The following is a 22,500-nucleotide window of genomic DNA, read 5'->3' on the forward strand; positions in this document are numbered from 1 at the left end:
TCCCGCTCAAACTCGTTAATTCCTTTAGTGTGTGCAACCTCACCATTCATGTGAGCTAAGGATGTGGGGAGAGACCTTGCGCTTAACTATCAGGGGTCAATCCAGCTTCGAAAATCCTCCTCTTATTAATCTTGTGTGTATTTCCTTTTTTGGAGGGTAGCCTATAGTCCTACCTGCAGAGTTATCAGCAGCCATTGCCTAGCCCTCCTTTGGTGCTAGCTTGGGTGGAGAGGGGCTATGGGCGCTCATCATATGTATAAATGGTCAGTCTCTAGGACATTGTTCTGCTTGGCAGGGCACTGTCAATGTTCCTTGTCTCTGCCATTCATGAACGGCTTTTAAAGCCCTTAAACAAGTCTAGAATGTTGCGGCGTTAACAGTATAGATTTGAGAACTTACCGCTTACATGTAGTTAGTTCAGTATGACAATTCTTCATCTTTATCATGGTAATCAGCCGTTGATAATCCACTGTAGGGCAAAGACCCCAGACATGTCCTTCCACATTCATCTGTTTATGGTTTTTCAATGAAAGTTTACACTTGGGAAATTCTTAGCTCGTCAATCCATTGTCTTTTCTTCCTTTCCATGCATCGTTTGTAATCTCTGGGTACCCATTCTTTTATTCATCTTGTCCATCTATCATCTATCATTCCCATTATATGTCCGGTCCATGTCCATTTTTTCCGTACATTTAGTCAGAAATTTCTGTGCTATGATTTGCTCTCGTATCTATGTAGGTCGTTTTCTGCCTCTTAGTGTTATTGCCATCATTAGTATTTCCTTGTCTTTTTTAATTATAACAAGGTTATGTTCTAAGACTACAGTAATGCTTGCCTTTATGATGATTACCTCAAATTATATGACCCATTTTGTATGACAGTATCCATTCAATAATTGATATCAATAGAAATGTTTAAAGTTAAATGAAGTCTAGTGTAAAAAAAATTACACTAAATCTATTATTTTAGCGGATATTGCTTTATTTGAACCTTGGCAAGATATGAACTAAAAGTATTTTTATGTTTTCATCTTTCCACATTTGATCATTCAATTTAAACGATACTTTCCAGGAAGTTTGTGAATCCTATCTTTTATCATCATTATTGTTATTACTATAATTATCATTGCCATTAATTTTAGAAACATTTTGGTTATATTTCTCATAAGTAGTTATAAAATGAAGAGACTATTCAAAATCCAACATTCTTCCCCTGTCTGTGCAATCTTCCAAAAGCTCTTTGCATTTTGCAACTTCCTCAGTATATTATTACTTCCTCATGATTGTCTAGCTGCACGAAAGGACTAGTACTTTGGGTGTTAACCTTTCTCATGGATTTCAACTACATTTCACAGTTTAAAGAGAGAGAGAGAGAGAGAGAGAGAGGAGAGAGAGAGAGAGAGAGAGAGAGAGAGAGAGAGAGAGAGAGAGAGAGAGAGAGAGAATTACCTCCCCATTTTTTATAATATAGAAGTTTACATTTGAATGAAGTACACGTCTCTAATGTCAGCTACGCCTAGCCCGTCTCTCTCTCTCTCTCTCTCTCTCTCTTCTCTCTCTCTCTCTCTCTCTCTCTCTCTCTCTTGTTCCTTTATCTATCCTCCACAACCTTATCGACCGTCAGCAGTCGACTAATGACTTCTTGAATCAAGACTGGCCTTTTGACCAATTAAGGCACAACGTCAAGCTACTCTCAAGGGTACTGTGTAACGGTGGTAGGACAATTGCGTACTGGACATTTGGCGTACTGGGCATTTCCGTCCCGGACAGTTGTGTCCGGGACGCAAACGTCCAGTACGCAAATGTCCTAGAACCTTGTGTAAGACCCTGATTCTCTCGGACGATAGAAAAGAAGACTGGTACCACAGATGTAAGACTAGAGAGTAACCGGCGGGGAGACAGATTCGATAGAATTATTAACATAAAAAGCTAAGGGATACTATACATTATAACATCTGACAGGAATGCTCCAACAGACGAGAACAAAAGGATCAGAGACAGACAGATATATATGAAAATTTGTAAAGACGAAAACAAAGTCTTTTAGGATGACAGACTGTGGTGCTCAAACAGATTATTATTATTACTATCTTCATTACAACCCTAGTTGGAAAAGCATGATGCTATAAGCTGAAGGGCTCCAACAAGGAAGAATAAACTACAAGAGAAGTAATACACAATCAAAATTTTTCAAGAGCAGTAACAACATTTAAATATTTTTCCATATATAAACTATAAAAACTTCAAAAAAGAGGAAGAGAAGCAAAACAGAATAGTGTGCCCGAGTGTTCCATTAGGCATGAGAACACTACCCGAAGACACTGGGAGACCATGGTGCAGGGGCTATGGCACTACCCAAGACTGGAGAACTCAGCTTAAGGAATTAGAAATAATTTGAAACGATCTTGCTACAAAAGTATAAAACCACAAGACGGGGAAAGAATGATGCCCGTATTTTGCTTTTGATTTGATTATGTAATTTTCTATACATATTTCTTACCATATAATCAAACACTATGTCCTATTCTGCATTTCGTGAGTGTGGATCTCTTCTCTTTCTTCAAGTTAGCATAGCGCCAGATGTTTTATAATTATACATTCAACACAAATCCATTCACCATCATCTTGTTAAATCGACTATTTTCATATAATTTAAAATCAAAGAAAATTTTACAACATTTGATGTACGTTGACTTACATTGGGCAACAATACTCACTTTATTTTAATTTTTTCTTGTTGGAGCATGGCAAAAAAAAAAAAAAAAAAGAAGAAGGAACGGAATGAAAAACAAAAAGTGAAAACACCCAAAACCTTCTTTTTTATTCTGTCGTGTGACCTCTGGAATCTCTCGGTTGTTGACAAGACAATGCTCGTTTCTGCGGAAGAAAAACGGATATTGATTTGGAAATGAATGGAAGCCTCGGGCCTGAACTTCTTTATGGGCGCCGGAGGTGATTTGGCGGGTCATTGACTTCTTTTTGTTTCTTCTTCTTCTTCTTCTTTTTCTTCTTCTTCCTACAGCATGAGTGGAAAAACACTTTAACGTTCTAAAGTCAACGACTGACATGTTCTTTTTTTTCCTTCTAATTCTCGTTGCTATTTTTGTTGTTGCAATTGTTATTGTTGTTGTTGTTTTCCTTCTTCTTTTGAAAATATGTAATACTTCATAATTTTATCGTTATAAAAGAGGATATCAAATGTTGTTGTTGTTGTTATTCTTCTTCTTCTTCTTCTTCTTCTTCTTCTTCTTCTTCTTCTTCTTCTTCTTCTTCTTCTTCTTCTTCTTTTGAAAACACGTAATGGGTCATAATTATATAATTCTAATAATCAGATATCTATTTTGTTTCCTTCAGTATTCTGACTGAGGACATCAGATATAGAGTATAATCTAAGAAGAGATTAACTATCATACTCTTAGAAAATTACAACATATTCAAAATTCATCAAATAAATCAGAATATAGATTTAAAATTAGTTTTCCTCTATTGATAACAAAACACAACCGAGCACTATTGAATTAGCATTAATATGTATAGTGGAAGTTTATAAAAAGTATTAATAAAGATATTTTCAAACAGCCATGACTCGAAGACGAGTTATCAAAAATAGGTTTTATCAACATGACTTTAGCAAACAAGTCGCTTTATCAGCAAACACGTCTTTAGCCAAACATGTTGTAGTTCAAAGACGGCAATCTTCTCGCTACGATGCATTGATACGATTATGTTGTTCCAATTACTGCGATTCCGTCCTTGGTTTCTTAGTTTAATTACACCCTTGGTTACGTAATTAAGTGTAATTAAGGATTATTGTTCCACTGGTTGAGAACAGATGTTCTAATCCCATATTTGCATTACGGTCGTTTTACTAAGGCTCATTGTTATGGGGAAACTGAAGTCTTTGTTGTCTTGATGTTAAACAACTGCTTAATGTCGTTTAGGGGATAAATTCAGCGTAAAGATTTAGAAAGTTTTTCCATTTACTTCTATTCACTCCTCGGCCGCCTATAACTAAGGACCGAAACCATGTATCTATTGCATCAGCCTAGTGAATTCTATCGTTGTGGTAGTCGGTTGGAGATGTCCCTTTCTTGTGATCTGCCAGACTAGGGTTCGAGCCCCGCTCTAGTTCGATAGTTTTTTGTACAGTCTGCAACCTCACCATCTTTGTGACCTAAGGATGGGGGATTGGGGGGAGCCTATATAGGTCTACCTGCTGAATCATCAGCAGCTATTGCCTAACTCTCCCTGGTCATACCTTGAATGAAAAGGGGTCTTGAGTGCTGATCATATGTGTCCGAGAACAATGTCTGTATCCCTTTCTTCTGCCATTCATGGGCGAAATAAAAAAGGGGCTCTGTTGATCTATGCTATCCACTCACTGATCCAATTATGATAAATATTTTTCTTTTCTTTCATGTTCTTATTTCTTGGATTTGGGTTAGCTACTGTCCCTAATATACCTCCAATAATTCTAATAAAGATTTTATAATTAAAAGTCAAATCATTTTTACAGAAGGAATTACCCTTTGGCTAGCAAAAGCCCGTGCTAGCATATGTTTAGCTGGATCAAAATAGCAAAACCGTCCCAGTTTGGCATCTATATATATTTTTTTCTAAGGAAAAAAAGTTAGGATATCCGTCTTAGATAATAAAATTTTTTCGTGAACTTCATGAAATTATATTTCTGTTACCTCTTGAACCGGAGTAAGGTTGTCATGACAAGGGAGAGAGAAAATATTATGAGAGGATGAATGTGAAATGAGAATTAGTTAGTCTTTGAGAAAATTGGAATTAAAATTGAGAAAATTATTTAATTTTGGAGAACATTGTGTAATCACAGACACACACATACATACGTACACGTACACACACACACACACACACACACACATATATATATATATATATAATATATATATATATATATATATATATATATATATATATATATATATATATATTTATATATATAAATATATATATGTATATATATATATGTATATATATATATATATATATATATATATATATATATATATATATATATATATATATATATATATATAAATACTGTATATATATATATATATATATATATATATATATACATATATATATATATGTGTGTGTGTATATATCATATATATATATATATATATATATATATATATATATATATATATATATATATATATGTATTTGTGTGTGTACAATTAAATATATGTACAGTATATATATATATATATATATATATATATATATTTATATATATATATATATATTTATATATATATATATATATATATATATATATATATATATATATATATACATATATATATATATATATATATATATATATATATATATATATATATACTGTATATATATGGGTGTTTGTATGTATGTATGAAATATGAATATGTATTTACATAAACAGTATATACATATGTATATACTGTATATATATGGGTGTTTGTATGTATGTATATAATATGAATATGTATTTACATAAACAGTATATACATATGTATATATACGAATGTATATATATATATATATATATATATATATATATATATACATATATATATATATATATATATATATATATATATATATATATATATATTTGTGTGTGTACATATAAATATATGTACAGTATATATATATATATATATATATATATATATATATATATATATATATATATATATATATATATATATATACTGTATATATGGGTGTTTGTATGTATGTATGTAATATGAATATGTATTTACATAAACAGTATATACATATGTATATATACGAATGTATATACATACAATAGGTTCTGTGTACAGTATGTACTGTATGGTTGTTTGTGCGCGTGTGTAACACTCTGTCATACTTATAACTGTTCGTGCTTGTATCTAAAGGTTTAAAAGTAGCTCATATTCAACTTATACACATATGATCAACCAAGTTAGAAATAGAGAAGACATGGCAAAAATCACTTCCAGTACATCAGGAATAACAACCCCTTGCACCCCCCACCCCCACCCCTCGTCCGACCCTAGTTCAAGTTATGTTCACTAATGAAGACTATTGGGCTAAGAGCGAGGCTCGAATTAGGGGTCTATGGATTGTGTCTCCTTATTTACTATTATTTACCAAACCTCTACGACATCCAATGAAATTTTATTCTTCCGACTATACTTTGCAAAATTTCATGAATTTTACAATTAAAAAGCAAAATTTCTTAAAAGTGAAGAAAAATATTATGACACCATTTTCTAGTTAAATCCGAAAATACTCGGGTTCTTTATCAGATAGATATTACAATACTGCAAAGGTAAAATAAATTTAATATTATGTTTAACGCAATCACGAAGCGTCACCCTGGAGCAGCAATGAAACAGAAGGAAGGTATAATTCCTAACTTTTTATAGATTGATAAGATTCTGAGACAATGTTGCAAAGAGTATCCGATAGCAAGACTGTTTAGAGCTAAACACTGTTAAAAAGCATAACTAGAGATTCAAAGAGACCTATTCTACATCTGAAGATTTAATTGTTGTAATTAATTACGTGGAAAGTTAGACTCATAAAGTCCAGTAGAACATTCGAAATCTAACATAAGCACGGAGACTGTATTTTACGGTAGTTGAACGAAGTTTCGCAAGACAAACTGTCGAAGTACTAAAAAAAAAAAAAAAAAAAAAAAAAAAAAAAAAAAAAAAAAAAAAAAAAAAAAACGGAGAGATTGTTGCTAAAACATTTAATCACGAGGACAGTGTGACAAAATATTTCAATTTTGTTAAAATTTAACTGGTTACTTTCGAAAATTATCAAATAGCTAACCATAGTTATTTTTTTTTTATTGAGGTAGGTTTGCACAAACTCGCAAGGGTGCCCTCCTAGTATGGAAAATGTTTCCTGCTATCTGATTGGTTAGAATTATCTTGTTCAACAAATCAGCGATTAGGAAACGCTTCCGAGCTAATAGGGCACCCATGCGAGTCGGTGCAAATCGGCCTCACTAAAAACAACTGACTATAGGTAGTTACTTCAATTATTTAATCATCACTTAGATCAGTAGCTTGTAATTTATCTTATTTCGTTAGCCGTGTGGGTGAGTATTTTGTCGTTACTTCAATCATCTAATTAACTCTAGTCGACACAACGCCATTTCGACACTTTGCCCACTCAGGACATAGCCCTTTCGATACAGTAGCGGTTTCACAACATGCATGTTCTTCATTTTGTCTTTAGTCCTTGGTTCTTACGTAAGCGCAATTATGCTAATTAATATTAATCGAGTAATAGTTAGAATGATTTCCGATAAATACAATGTCCTTTACTTTGAATGATTAATCAATTCTCCTCTACCTTCTGACGAAGCATTCATATGGAACCTTAGCTTTCTTATATTGTTTTCATTTTATTTTTCTGTCTGAAGGCTATTACTGTCATATTTTCAATAACATCACATTTAAAAAGATTGAGTAAAAAGATAAATCGAAAGAGATTATTTAAATCAGAACCATTATTTCAACAGTAATGAGTGACGGCATCGACCATTAGTGATTATTTGTAACTATAATTTTTGGGCCTGTGGAATATTTACAGAGTTGCATAAAATAGTCATTCAATCACCTCTACGTTAATTCATTAGATTTTTTCGTATATATATGTTTTTGTAATCCTTAAATTTTGTCAGATTCTTGGGATTCTAATGAGACGGTAAGAACTTCAGATTACTGGATTGGAGTAGGCCTATTGTTGTCCATCGAAAATGCTTTATTAAAAAAAACTCAGTGCCAGGATAAGGATGTCTTTATATATATATATATATATATATATATATATATATATATATATATATATATATATATGTATGTATATATATATATATATATATATATATATATATATATATATATATATATATATATATATATATATTCTTGACGAATAATCGAAAGAACGAATGTTTTATATATATACTGCAAGTGTGTATATACGTATTATATATGCATTCATACATACATACATGCGCACACACACGCATACACACACAACACACACACACACACACACACACACATATATATATATATATATATATATATATATATATATATATATATATATATATATATATATATATATATGTGTGTGTGTGTGTGTGTGTGTGTGTCTAATTTATATTGTATATATTTATCAAAATCTACATCGTAAGTGTAAATCCCTGGTGAGAATCTCTAGTGCAGAGGAACTCGTCGGGCCTCCAAGTTCCTTTCACATCTTAGTTGACTTTGGCCTCAGGCGAGACTGTATAGGGGTTTAGTTAACAGTTGATCTTTATGGCTATAAATATTAATTGTTAAATTAGTGGAGGAAGGGGAGAGAGAGAGAGAGAGAGAGAGAGAGAGAGAGAGAGAGAGAGAGATTCCTAATGTTGTTCATTATATTCTGTATAGAGCAAACCTCAGTGTTTAAATATATTATTATTATTATTATTATTATTATTATTATTATTATTATTATTATTAGCTAAGCTACAACCTTAGTTTTAAAAGCAAAATGCTATAAGGCTAAGGGCTCCAACAGGGAAAAATAGCCCAGTGAGGAAAGGAAATAAAGTAATAAGTAAACGATATTAGAGGTAATGAAAAACTAAAAATAGAATATTTTAAAAACATTAACATTAAAACAGATAAATATTGTATAAACTATATAAGGACTTATGTAAGCCGGTTCTACATAAAAACATTTGCTGCAAGTTTCAAATTTTGAAATTCAACTGATTAAACAACCCGATTAGGAAGATCGTTCCACAACTTGGTCACAGCTGGAATAAAAGTTCTAGAGTACTGTGTAGTATTGAGCCTTATGATGGAGAAGGCCTAACTATTAGAATTAACTGCGTGGCTAGTATTACGAAGAGAATGGAACTGTCCGGGAAGATCTGAATGTAAAGGATGGTCAGAATTATAAAAGATCTTATGCAACATACATGAAGAACTAATTGAACAACGGTGCCAGAGATTGATATCTAGCTCATGAATAAGAAATTCAATAGACCGTAAGTTCCTTTCCAATAAATTAAAATGTGAATCAGCAGCTGAAGACCAGACAGGAGAACAATACTCGATACAAGGTAAAAATGAAAGAAATAAAACACTTCTCCGTAATAGATTGATCACCAAAAATCTTGAAAAACTTTCTCAATAATCCATTTTTTTTGTGAAATTGAAGAAGACACATATAGCCCAACACCAAACAGGTTATTCAATAATAATAATAATAATAATAATAATAATAATAATAATAATAATAATAATAATAATATCCATGGAACTGAGAGAGCGGAAGAGAGACACTCCTATTAATGTTCATTGTATTTTCTATAAAGCAGAACTCTGTATGTAAACGTATTGGTCTATATAGGCCACTTGGGTTTAATAGTGTGACGGGCCGAGAGAAGATCTGAACTCAAAGGCAGGTTGGAAACGACTGAGTTATATATTAAGGAACACTCTTCTTTATATACAAAACCTCAAGGCAACAGGACATAACATGTTCGAGAGACAGACAATGTTCAGAGCAAAACAGCAGACATGAATTTTCATGTTCGTTTGAGTGCGAGGGAAGAGCGAATATACAAGCATATTATATACAAAAGGAATTATGTACAATTGTGTGACACACGGTTGGTACATGGCTCCCCCCTCTAAAAATGACATACTGAACATGTTAAATAGGTGCCCTGAATCTGGAGAGGTAGTAGTAAAAACTGCGCCGATTAGCGACAGTGAGTGGCTGTAGAAGTCGTTGGTTGGGGTGCGAGCGAGTGGTGGATGATGGGTGGCTGTTGCCGCTCCGGCTCGTCACGGGGTAGGCGAGTGTGTCCTATGGCATTCATAGGCGTGTGTGTCCTACGGCATTCCGTGTCCTACGGCATTCATAGGCGAGTGTGTCCTACGGCATTCATAGGCGTGTGTGTCCTACGGCATTCATAGGCCTACGGCATTCATAGGCGTGTATCCTACGGCATTCATAGGCGTGTCCTACGGCATTCATAGGCCTACGGCGTTCATAGGCGGGTATGTCCTACGGCATTCATAGGCGTGTCCTACGACATTCACGTCAGCTTCGGTTGAAGTTGAATAGATGTCCTCTTCGTCACGAGCGGAGGCGTTGATGGAGGTTTGAAAGTCATGAAGAGGGTTCACATCACGAGGAGAGCCGTCTGCGGCAGGTTGCAGGCGAGTTATACTGGTCATTTTCCCGAGGGTGAGCGAAGCCCTTTGGTCCCCCAACGGTTGTTGAGAGAGCTGAAAAGGCGTTGCTATACAGGCGGCTGGCGACGGTGAGTACTGCTGCAGAAGGTATGCGTTGACGGCGTCATAGTAACGGCGAGAGGTGTAGGGGGGATGGGGAGGCGGGAGGAGCGAGTCACTCCGGGGTCACCAATGTGACGGTGCCGAGAGAGGAGTTGTGAAATCAAAGGCAGGTTGGAAACGACTGAGTTATATATTAAGGAACACTCTTCTTTATATACAAAACCTCAAGGCAACAGGACATAACATGTTCGAGAGACAGACAATGTTCAGAGCAAAACAGCAGACATGAATTTTCATGTTCGTTTGAGTGCGAGGGAAGAGCGAATATACAAGCATATTATATACAAAAGGAATTATGTACAATTATGTGACACACGGTTGGTACATGGCTCCCCCCTCTAAAAATGACATACTGAACATGTTAAATAGGTGCCCTGAATCTGGAGAGGTAGTAGTAAAAACTGCGCCGATTAGCGACAGTGAGTGGCTGTAGAAGTCGTTGGTTGGGGTGCGAGCGAGTGGTGGATGATGGGTGGCTGTTGCCGCTCCGGCTCGTCACGGGGTAGGCGAGTGTGTCCTATGGCATTCATAGGCGTGTGTGTCCTACGGCATTCCGTGTCCTACGGCATTCATAGGCGAGTGTGTCCTACGGCATTCATAGGCGTGTGTGTCCTACGGCATTCATAGGCCTACGGCATTCATAGGCGTGTGTCCTACGGCATTCATAGGCGTGTCCTACGGCATTCATAGGCCTACGGCGTTCATAGGCGGGTATGTCCTACGGCATTCATAGGCGTGTCCTACGACATTCACGTCAGCTTCGGTTGAAGTTGAATAGATGTCCTCTTCGTCACGAGCGGAGGCGTTGATGGAGGTTTGAAAGTCATGAAGCGGGTTCACATCACGAGGAGAGCCGTCTGCGGCAGGTTGCAGGCGAGTTATACTGGTCATTTTCCCGAGGGTGAGCGAAGCCCTTTGGTCCCCCAACGGTTGTTGAGAGAGCTGAAAAGGCGTTGCTATACAGGCGGCTGGCGACGGCGAGTACTGCTGCAGAAGTTATGCGTTGACGGCGTCATAGTAACGGCGAGAGGTATAGGGGGGATGGGGAGGCGGGAGGAGCGAGTCACTCCGGGGTCACCAATGTGACGGTGCCGAGAGAGGAGTTGTGAAATCAAAGGCAGGTTGGAAACGACTGAGTTATATATTAAGGAACACTCTTCTTTATATACAAAACCCCAAGGCAACAGGAGATAACATGTTCGAGAGACAGACAATGTTCAGAGCAAAACAGCAGACATGAATTTTCATGTTCGTTTGAGTGCGAGCGAAGAGCGAATATACAAGCATATTATATACAAAAGGAATTATGTACAATTGTGTGACACACGGTTGGTACAATAGCCAATAAGCTCATTACTCAGACATTCCTTTCCAATCTAGAAAAATCTTTTCCCTTCACCCTCCCCCTCTCTACAGGTACGCTGAGGAGCTCTATAGAGCATCCATACGTATGACATTTTACTCCTCGATCCTTTTTCATATTACCAGGAATATATATATATATATATATATATATATATATATATATATATATATATATATATATATATATATATATATATATATATATATATATATATATTTGTGTGTGTGTGCGTGTATAAATATCACCCACGAATGGCATTTAATACCGAATTCTATCTTAGGAATATATATCCACTTGAAATTTATTTGTGCTTGTTATATATATATATATATATATATATATATATATATATATATATATATATATATATATATATATATATATATATATATATATATATATGTGTGTGTGTGTGTGTGTGTGTGTGTGTGTGTGTGTGTATGTGCGTGTGTGTGTATAAATATCACCCACGAATGGCATTTAATACCGAATTCTATCTTAGGAATATATATCCACTTGGAATTTATTTGTGCTTGTGATATATATATATATATATATATATATATATATATATATATATATATATATATATATATATATATATATATATATATATATATATATATATATATGAGTGAGCCTTACCTCACCTTATTGCCTTATTTTTTGTTTGGGTTCCCCCAGGTCCCTCAGTGTGAGGCACATCGTATATCCACCAGAGAGTTGCTAATGCATCTTCCGGTGTATTTTGCGTCTTCCAGTCTTGGATGGTCTGGGATGCATCTTAGGTATTTATCGAGCTTATTCTGAAACACATCTACGCTCATTCCTGATATGTTTCTTAGATGAGCTGGCAGCACATTAAATAGTCGCTGCATTATCGATGCTGGTGCGTAGTGGATTAATGTCCTTTGCGCCTTTCTTAGTTTACCTGGTATATTTTTGAGCACTATTAATCTACCTCGGCTTGCTCTTTCTGATATTTTTAGCTCCATGATGTTTTCAGTAATTCCTTCTATTTGCTTCCATGCTTGTATTATCATGTAGCATTCTCTTCTCCTTTCTAGACTGTATAGTTTTAAAAATTTCAGTCTTTCCCAGTAGTCAAGGTCCTTTACTTCTTCTATTCTAGCAGTATAGGACCTTTGTACACTCTCTATTTGCCCAATATCCTTTTGGTAGTGTGGGTACCATATCACATTGCAGTACTCGAGTGTACTACGTACATAAGTTTTGTAAAGCATAATCATGTGTTCAGCTTTCCTTGTTTTAAAGTGTCTGAATAACATTCTCATTTTTGCTTTACATTTAGCCAACAGTGTTGCTATTTGGTCGTTGCATAACATATTCCTATTTAACATTACACCAAGGTCTATAATTGCTTCCTTGTTTTTGATTGTCTCATTATTAGGTCCCTTGTATGCATATACCATTCCTTCTCTGTTTCCATAATTTATTGATTCAAATTTATCGGAGTTAAATACCATCCTATTTATCTCCGCCCATTCATATATTTTGTTTAGATCTCTTTGTAGTGAGTTCCTATCTTCATCACAAGTAATTTCTCTACTTATTCTTGTGTCATCGGCGAAACTTCTCACTACGGAGTTTTCAGCATCACAGTCTATGTCTGAGATCATAATAACAAGCAGCAGTGCAGCTAATACCGTACCTTGTGGCACACCAGATATTACCTGGGCTTCATCTGATTTCTCGTCATTTGCAACCACTATCTGTTTTCTATTTTGCAGGAATTCTTTTACCCATTTTCCTATCTTTCCCACAATATTATGCTTTCTCATTTTTTTTCTCCAATATGTTATGGTCTACCTTGTCAAAGGCTTTTGCAAAATCTAGATAGATCACATCTGTGTCTTTTTCATTTATCATATTTTTGTATATGTTTTCATAGTGTGCTATCAGTTGGATCTGTGTACTTTTTCCAGGCACGAAACCGTGTTGACCCATATTAAAAAAATTATTTTTAACCAAATGGTTCATTATTTTCTCTTTTATTACCCTCTCATACACTTTCATAATATGTGATGTTAGACTAACAGGTCTATAATTGCTTGCCTTTAGTGTTGATCCACTTTTGAAGATAGGGGTTATATAAGCTAATTTATGTTTAACATATATCTCGCTTATATCTACACTTTGTCTTAGCAGTATTGCAAGCGGCTTTGCGATAGTGTTTGCAGTTTTTTTTAACAAAATCGCTGGAACTCCATCTGGTCCGGCTGCCGATCCATTTTTAATTTCGTTTATAGCCGTGACAATATCTGCTTCATTAATATCTATATCCGTTAGATATTCAACATTTTATTCTCTCATTTCTGTTTCATTATTCTCATTCGCAATTCTTGGTGTGAACTCACTCTTATATTTTTCTGCTAATATGTTGCATATTTCCTTTTTTTCATTCGTTAGCCGTCCTTCAATTCTTAGAGGGCCTATTTCTAATCTCCCTTTATTCATCTTTTTTGCATAGGAGTAAAGTACTTTGGGGTTTCTTTTTATATTTTGAAGTGTCCTGTCATTTAAGTCCCTTTTTTCATTTTCTTTCGACTGTACAATCTTTTGTTCTGCATTTTCTATCTTACATTTTATTTCCCTCATTTTCCACACATTTTTCCTTTTGCAAGATTTTTCTTCCACTTTTTAATTTTCTGGAATAAGATCCTTCTGTCTCTTGGTATGCACGTCTTTTGTTTATTGTTTTTTTTTTCGGTACACATTTTTCAACAATTTTCTCTAGTATTTTGTACAGTATGTCCGTATTTACGTGGATATTATCCCTTACAAATAAATTTTTCCATTCTTTATTCAGTTATTCATTTATTTCAGACCATTTTATAATCTTACTGTAAAAATCATATTTTCCATATCCTTCCCAAAGTTTTGTGCTTTTATTAATTCTGTGATCACTTGCTTTGGAATGGACTATCAATTTTATGACATTATGGTCTGAAATTCCCCTGTTATACACTATTATTTCTTTAACATAATTCACCTCATTCACAAATACTAGATCTAGGACATTTTCCTTTCTTGTTGAAATGTGGTTTATTTGTTGCATATTATGTTCTTATAGCATATCTTGAAGCTTTTCAAATTGCCTCTTATCTTCTGCGCTAATATTACTCTTTTTGATATGTATACATACAACCACTTTCTTCTATCCGTTCTTTCCAATCCACGAAAGGAAATTTAAAATCTCCGGATAGGAGTATATTCCAGTCTTTATGGTTTTTACATATATCATCTATTTTTTCTATTATTATGCCAAACTCCTTAGTGTTCGGGGTTCTGTAAACTACAATATTCACTAGTTTTTCAAATTTAAATTCTACCGCAATCAATTCACTTTCTGTGTTGCTGTATTTTTCACAGACTTTTCCTTGATTTATGTCTCTTCCATATATTGCGGTTCCCCCTTGATTCCTATTTCTTTCTGTCTGATCTATGAGTTTGGAAACCCTTTATCTGGTCATCACTGCCAGTCTCTTGGGAATACCATGTTTCACTTATATTTAATATATCTATTTTTTCTATTTAGGTTAGTTCTTCTAAGAACTCTACTTTCCTGCTAGAGTTGCTTGTGACTAAACCCTGTGCATTCATCACTATTATGGTTTGTGTTTCATCCTCATTATTTAATATTGGTAATAATATGGATTCTCCCATGCTTCCTTCCTGTTCTGATATGATGTTCTTTTCTTCATTTCCCGGAATTCTGCCATTAAAAAATTCAACTTTTCTATTATATTTGCTCTTTCGCCTTCATATTTATTTTTGTGTGTATACCTACTTTTTTGTTTCTTTTTTTGTTTCATTTTTGCTTTCATTTTTCTTTTCAGTTTGCTGAGTTTTCTTACTTTCATTCATGGTTGCAGGATGCATATATCGACATTTTTTGTTGAAACTGCATCCTTTTCCTTCTTTTAAGTTTTTGCATATTTTTGGATGGAGATCTCTGCATTCGTCTCCATATCCGTCTAAATACGCACATTTACCATATATTTCATAATTATGGCATATCTTTGGATGCTTGTAGTAGCATCTTTCGCCAAATCTGCAATTCCCTCTTTTCAGCATATTGCAGACTATATCCTTCTTTTCTATTTTTCTTGTTCTTGCTCCTCCCTAAAATTATGTAGGTCCGAGTAGAGTCTCTTGGGTCTTTTATTTGTTTCCATCCGGTAATTTATTTCTTCATAAGTATGTTGTTGGATGACATCATAGGTTATATCAACGATTTCTTCTGCATCCTTACACATATCCTGTTCATTGTTCTCTTCTTCTTCTTTTTCCTCTTCTTCTTCTTCTGTTTCTTCTTCCTCCTCTTCTTTATCTTCAACTATTTGCAGATTTAGTCTCGACTTAATTATATTTTCTATCCAGACTAAGCATATTGAGCAAAATACCTTTGTGTCTTTATTTTTTATTTTTTTGCTGTATTTCAGCACATGTGGGGTGTGTTGGAACATGACAGGCATCACATTTTCTAATCAATTGTTGAGGATTATTAATGGAATACCATATCTTACATGTATTACACAATTTTGGCATTCTTTTTCCCATTGCATCAATCAGCATATTCACCATATTGGACTTCCTATTGTTCTTTGATGGAATGTGTTGATTGATGTAGACTTTCTTTATAAGTCTCTTCATCACTTGGATCTTCTTTGGAATTTCTTCTATCATTTTGCTGGTGTTTTCCGCAGAGAGAGAGAGAGAGAGAGAGAGAGAGAGAGAGAGAGAGAGAGAGAGAGAGAGAGAGAGACGGGAAAAGCAATTAAGAAACACATGCTTGACGAGAAAGTCTCTAGATGTTGAAGATAAATGGACACCGAATTTCTTTTGTTCAAAAAAAAAAAAAAAAAAAAAATGAAAAGGGATAATTTTCCGGGTAATTCATCATCGCTGATGATGGAACACAGATTTTCCCGAGATGTTTCATCGTGTACACCTGATTTCTGTTAGTTTTCCTTTGTGAAAGTCTCCAAAGATGAATATGAAATTATATTGCTGAGTGAAGCAGACGTAAATGTATCATTTTGTGACGTATCATACCTGGGTGATCAAGCTATTATTACCTCCGCAAACGAAGTTGGAAGGAGGTTATGTTTTCACCCCTGTTTATCTGTGTGTTTGTTTGTGAACAACTTCCTGGACTCAGCTTTACTCATAGAGTAGTGCAACTTTCAGGGATTAATATTTATGTTAAGACGTGGGAGTGATTCGATTTTGAAATTCCTAAGTCAAAGGTTAAGGTCAAGGTCAAGCAAAAGGTCGACATAATTAAACCTAATCTTAATCTCTAGTTCGGACATAGTTGTCACACAGACTTCAAATACACCTACGGTCTAGATTGACTGAGGGAAAAGCAAGCTGGTTATCAGAAATAAGCTGCCGTGATGGAGGTCGGCACTCTCAGACTGCTTTTCTAGTTTATGTTTAATTAATATCATGATTTAGATATTGGCATCTGTGTATAACTCTACGCATTCACCCATAACTTATGAATCCAACATTTGTGTTACCATCTATAAATATTCAAAATACTCATTATTGCTAAAATCAAACCGTTCAAAGCAGAGTTGTGGAGCATTCTGACGAAGATAACAATGGATGTTAATTTGACATGTGATCCAGAGTAGTTTGATAACATATATATATATATATATATATATATATATATATATATATATATATATATATATATATATATATATATATATATACAGTATATGCAAGCATGTAAACTATCTATATGCATATGTGTTTATATGCAAACATACGCAAATCTTTTAAGTACCTGAAAGCTTATTTTCATTTTTACTGCCGATGGAAGGGTATTTATCATCAGTCTGTAATACCTGACGAAAATGATATATATTGCTCTCTCTCTCTCTCTCTCTCTCTCTCTCTCTCTCTCTCTCTCTCTCTCTCTCTCTCTCTCTCTCTCAGTTTAGCCCGGGGCCGTATGTACGTATGTGTGGGTGTGTGTATATGACAGTGCACCATTTCCATATCGCTAGAAAAATCAAACTCGTCTCTCCTCCGCTTTGATTTCACTTTCAAAAGGTGTAAGAGGAAAATTCTGAAAGGAAAAACAAGTTTACTTTTTCACGATAAGAATTTTGAAAGGTGGAATTGTAAAGGACAGGCGACACTCTTTATTCACAAGGCAAATATAGGCATTCGTAATTACATAGGTGTTTATCTTTCTTCAATCCCATTATTAACTATTTTACCCTTATTACAGCCCATGGTTGCCCAAGAAATATTTTAGGAGCAAATTTTTACCGTTCAATGGCTTCTGTCATAGGTTAGCGTTAACCAATCCAACTACAGACCAGACTCATTGTTTTCCATTAATCATGAGACCACCTTCTGCGGCTAGAACCAGCATCCTGATATCTCATGGAAGAACCAGTAATAATAATAATAATAATAATGATAATATATATATATATATATATATATATATATATATATATATATATATATATCTATATATATATATAAATATATATATATATATATATATATATATATATATATATATATATATATATATATATATGTATATATATATATAGATATATATATATATATATATATATATATATATATATATATATATATATATATATATATATATATATATATATATATATATATTTATACATATTAATGGCCCTCTCATGTGAATAGAAATGCCCTCTTGGACTATCTATAGTTTTAAAGGCCGCTCATGAACGGCAAAGACATGAAAGAGTGACAATGCCGTACAGATTGACCATATACTGTATACATATGATCAATGCCAAAAGCCTCACTCCACACAAGCAAGGTCCAGCAAGGACTCAGCAGGTAGACCTAAAGGCAGATCTTACAAGAAACTATCGAGCTTGAGTGAGACTTGAATTCCAGTCTGGCGTATCGCTAGGCAGGAACGTTTCCAATATACCATCACAATCCTTTTTGAAGAACTTTTGTTTTTCACAAATGAAAATTATATGCTATTTGTTTACAAATATGAAATGAAAAATCACGTTATACATATTTTTGGTTCTTTATATCTGAAATAACATTACTGCTCTGTGTAAGGGTGTGAAAGTTTTACTTCAAAAGGGGTTCATCCATAATTCATAATGGTGGAAATTACTTTGTGTTTTGCTAAAACTTAAATTTTATAGCCATTTTAAATTACTTTCATTTAATGTTTAAAAATCTTTTCTCTTTCTGATTGTAATTTCTTTTAAATGCTTTTTTCATAATATTTAAATCCCCTTTTTACCATTCAAGTCCCGCTGAAACTCGTGAATTTGTTTGGTTGCTACAGGCTCACCATCCTTGTGAGCAAAGGGTCGGGGGTTTGGGGGAGCCTATAGGTCTATCTCCTAGGTCATCAGCAGCCATTGCCTGGCCCTCCCTGGCCCGCCCTGGTTGGGCGCTGATCATATGTATATATGATCAGTCTTTAGGGCATTGTCCTGCTCGATAGGGCGATGTCACTGTCCCTTGCCTCTGCCATTCATGAGCGGCCTTTAAACTTTTAAACCTAAACCTCAAAGAATCAAGATTAGCAAATGAGATCGATGAATATAACGAATCTTTATCTAAAAACATTTTTGTAATCACAGGAAAGCAGCACCGACCAACGGGAAATCTGCTGGAATTCAACAGATTTACCCGAAGAGTAAGTAAAAGTTCCCTCCAAAATGAAGGTCAGCGAGAAGAGGATATTTACAGACCCCTTAATAGGAGAAAATGAAGTCCCACTCTTCATCTCAGCCTTGAAAGGTTTCGTTTATATTACACGGCTTTTAAAGTCTCTTTCATAATGCAGCCGTTTTTCTGAGAAAGAACTAGGCAATTTTTCCTGACGTTATCTGCCAAATATTTCGCGAAGTTCATGCCATAAACGCAGGCAAAATTCGCGTTCTGTGTGAAATAGCATCACATTCTTTTTCCCCCTCAAGGAGCGATTTGAATAATTTCGGCGACATTTTTCAAAAAGTTCTTCGAATTAATAAGTTCAGTGAGTAGGTGTTAAAATTCGTTCTTCATATCTGAAATGATACGAGAAAGTATTTGGAGGGAAGTTTTTCGCACTCCACTCCAAAATAGAAAGTATTTCTATTATTGCTTATAGAAGAATCTGTAAAATTCATTGATCAATATGATGCTTTTAACGCCTTTCTTTATTAATCTTCCCTTATCCCTTTTTCAAGGACCAAACTGTTTAAGTTATTATAGTTATTCCCAAAATACTTTTTTCTCATTTACACTTTACACCCAGTTCAACCATCCAGATTTCCCTTTTAATTGGTATGAAGGAACGAGTAGTCAAAATAGATTAGCAAATAGTCACGGTGCGTGACAATTTGCTAATCTATTTTTATTTTCCAAGCACTCTAATAAACTTAAAGTTACATCTACAAACATACTCTCTCGTATCTGAGATTTTTAATGCTAGTAGACAGTATAATTATTTTCCTCCTGGTAGCTTTAAATTTTCCACCAGAGGGAAATTACCCCCATTTAGGGAAATGCTGGTTTAAGCCAATGAGATAGTTCGATTTATACACCTTTAAAGAAATGAAAAAGGTAACCCAGGAAGAAAATAATTAGTAAATTCTCAGAATTTTCTGACCTACTGGGAATATTGGTGCATCTGAACCTTGAATCATCCTCAGGATATACTGTACAGTGTGCACTATAAACAGCCATAAATATTCTTTGTGGCATCTCGTCGGTCATAACCTTCTGTCTTTTAATTGTAGCCTCATCTTACCTTGCTCTCTAATTTCTCAAACTTACATTGCATCAACCTTCAACTTAAATTAATTAAGAGATATTTTTACAAGCCATCAAAAAGCAAATAATAACAATTAACTAATGATGTAGTTAAATCATTCTATAATGATTATACAGTAATTTAGCAACTAAAAAAAATACAATCATTATAATTTGTAAGAAAAAATCAAATATCCAAAGTTAAATTGGTATGGAAACGGATGCTTAAAATCTTCTCTTTTGGTCAATTGGCGTCAATGTCCATTGCAATTGTGACGCTGGATCTCTTATAGTCATTCATTCATTCATTCCCTTTAAACAAGGAGAGGTCAGCCAACTTTTTGAAAATATATGAAAAAAAAAAAGATAGAATAAAAAACAAGAGATTCTGATACAGCGTAATGTTTCCGCTTTCATAATTTAATAAATGAATGATGTTAATTGCAATTTTGTCTTGAACAGAGAAATTGCAAAATTAATAAGAAATTAAGCAACGATGAGTCAATTACAGTGGCGTTCAGGATTACAAAATCAAAAATTAAGAATGAAGTATGTATACACTTAATAATAACAAATGCAGCCATTTCTGGTCCACTGCAGGGCCAAGGCCTCAGACATATAACAACACAAATGCAGCCCCTTCTGGTCCACTGTAAGACAAAGTCCTCAGACATGTAACATAAATGCAGTCGTTTCTGGTCCACTGTAAGACAAAGGTCTCAAACATGTAACACAAATGCAGCCCCTTCTGGTCCACTGTAAGACAAAGTCCTCAGACATGTAACATAAATGCAGTCGTTTCTGTTCCACTGTAAGACAAAGGTCTCAAACATGTAACACAAATGCAGCCGTTTCTGGTCCATTGTAGGACAAAGGACTCAATCATGTAACATAAATGCAGCCGTTTCTGGTTCACTGTATAACAAAGGCCTCAGACGTGTAACATAAATGCAACCGTATCTGGTCCACTGTAAGACAGAGGTCTCAAACATGTAAAACAAATGCAGCAGTTTCTGGTCCACTGTAAGACAAAGACCTGAAACATGTAACATAAATGCAGCCGTTTCTGGTCCACTGTAAGACAAAGGCCTCAGACATGTAACATAAATGTAGCTGTTTCTGGTCCACTGAACTACAAAGATCTCAAACATTTAACACAAATGCAGCCGTTTCTGGTCCACTGTCAGACAAAGGCCTCAGACATGTAACATAAATGTAGCTGTTTCTGGTCCACTGAACTACAAAGATCTCAGACATTTGACACAAATGCAGCCGTTTCAGGTCCACTGTAAGACAAAGGCCTCGTACATGTAACATAAGTGCAACTGTTTCTGGTCCACTGTAAGACAAAGGCCTCAAACACATAACAAATACAGCCGTTTCAGATCCACTGCCAGACAATGGCCTCAGACATGTAACAACACAAATGCAGTTGTTTCTGGTCCATAGGAAGACATAGGCCTCAAACATGTCAATTCATGTCTGGGGTATGGCCAATTTTAAACATTTTTCAGCCATAAGAGAAGATGACATAAAAAATACATCTTTGAAAGGTTAAAGGAAAGACACAATGAGTGACCATTCAGTTTCTCAAAGACGACGCGAGAACTCTGAAGTAACTAACTTTAACTATTCTTCCTCATCAAATTCTTCTCGGTAATTCTAAGCCTTCAGTATATCTCAGAATTCCATGATTTTGCTCCGCTATTATCCAACTTCATGAAAACTTCCCAAAGAAATTTTATATCCTTTTTATCGTCTTGAATGTCTATCAACTTTTGTAGTAATATTTTCTTTGGAATATTGTATTCTTGTCTTCAGCCGAGTCTCACAATGTGTGGAATATCAGTTCATTGATTTTGCTGGAGTTTCGTGGTTTATTTTTAACGAATGTTTACCTTCGTTGTTTTATAGTCCTGGAAAC

Source organism: Palaemon carinicauda, chromosome 14 (genome assembly GCF_036898095.1).
Source record: "Palaemon carinicauda isolate YSFRI2023 chromosome 14, ASM3689809v2, whole genome shotgun sequence".
Lineage (NCBI taxonomy): Eukaryota > Metazoa > Arthropoda > Malacostraca > Decapoda > Palaemonidae > Palaemon > Palaemon carinicauda.